We start from the raw sequence: 1,619 nt of genomic DNA, 5'->3' as shown, positions 1-1,619 counted from the left end.
AGGAAAGTCTAGATTCTTCTCTGATGTCCGTGAGTGCAGCGTGCACTTCGTTCTCTGGCGATCTCATTTCTTCATGGCTTTGTGACGGTCATTTTATCGTATTTCTCGCTTCACGTCCTCGTATTTTGTCCTTTTATCTCTCTATCTTTCTCTTTATCTCCAACTCGCCCATCTCTCGCGTCGTTAAACCGCCAGCGCCTAACTTCCTGTGCGCCTCATTGGGCCGAGTCGTTGGCATCGCCATTCAGGAAAGCCAACCCGGGGGCTGAACTCACAACAAAAAGGTCAAGTCCCCGTGGACCTTTCGAGGCGCCGGGTAATTGGGTGCTCCTCGGGAGGTGTATTCCAGCCGTTGTTATGCGTAGAGAGTGTCCTTAGAGGGGGATCCCGAGGCCCGGCTGTGGTATTAGGCATGCGGATGGCATTAATGGGACAAGGGGAGGCACTGCAATAAGCAAAAGGCGATGAACATATTAATTAATCTTGCGCTAACGATAGGAATGGTGAATAATCGTGATTCTGGTAAACATGAGATGTAATGGTGACGCTTGTGTTTAATACGAACCGACCGAGAAAGTGTAATCGCGTGAAGCTCGTAGGGATGTAGGCTGTTGCATGTTGGTTTTACTTCCTCAAGTAAAGATGCTGCCATAGAGTTCAGTCCAGTCCATCTAGACAACGGGACGCTTGCTTGTAGTGAAAAAGGAAATCGTGTTCCAATGCTGAGATTAGTCGGTATTAGTACTACGAGTTGATTATGCTGTATTGATGCTTTCGGTTCATTGCCATGGGAGGCTACGGAGTTCGGAGGCTACTGTAGACTACGAGTGATGGCGTGGGCATGGTGCGGAGTGGGACTCGTGGGTGGCAGGAAGGAGAGCGGCGGGCGGGGCTGCAACGCGTAGCACTTGGAGGGAGGGAGATCAGGGCATTAATAGCGGCGATCAGCTTGATTAAAGGGAGCAGTGGGAAAGGAATTAGTGAGAGATTTAAGTGGCAGTTGGGTTAAAACGATATTAGAACTTGTTAAAAGCAGGGTATGCGAAAGAGCTTAGCGATAGTTTTGAATGTTACGGCTGGGGAGATTAAGGTATTTCCAAATAGAGAGATCTTGAGGAGTGGCCTGAACAGAGGATTGTCATAGATGCAGAACCGCTTTCGGCATAAATCCACGCATGAGCCAGGCTAATAAAGCGAAAAGTGCGGATATGCAGTAAATAGATTTTCAGGATTAAATTGATGGTTCGTGTCTATGGCGAAGGTGTGGAAGACGGAAGAGCAGGATGTAGGATTATTACGGAGCGCAGTTTGGGAGCCTCAGCTGATGCTTAGATGACACTGAGGAGCTTAAGAGCAACGACGCAACCTTCGTTATGGGACGTTATAGACGTAAATTCTAAAAGGCTGCGATCATTGACAAATGCGTCATCCTACGCGGATAGTGAGGGAGCAAAAAATGTCCCTTAGCAGCAAGAGCCTCGGTCTTTTTTTGGCGCATAATTGCCGCTCGATAGTTCAGAGGCTGCGAGGCCAGGGATGGACGACGTGTCACGTCCGACTCTGTTCCGTCGCCTGTGCGTAGACCTATTTCTCGTCAGAATGTTAGAGCGGACGCAGCG

This window comes from Penaeus monodon, chromosome 22 (genome assembly GCF_015228065.2).
Source record: "Penaeus monodon isolate SGIC_2016 chromosome 22, NSTDA_Pmon_1, whole genome shotgun sequence".
NCBI lineage: Eukaryota > Metazoa > Arthropoda > Malacostraca > Decapoda > Penaeidae > Penaeus > Penaeus monodon.
The sequence above is the reverse complement of the archived record's forward strand: the minus strand, read 5'-3'. Positions refer to the sequence as shown.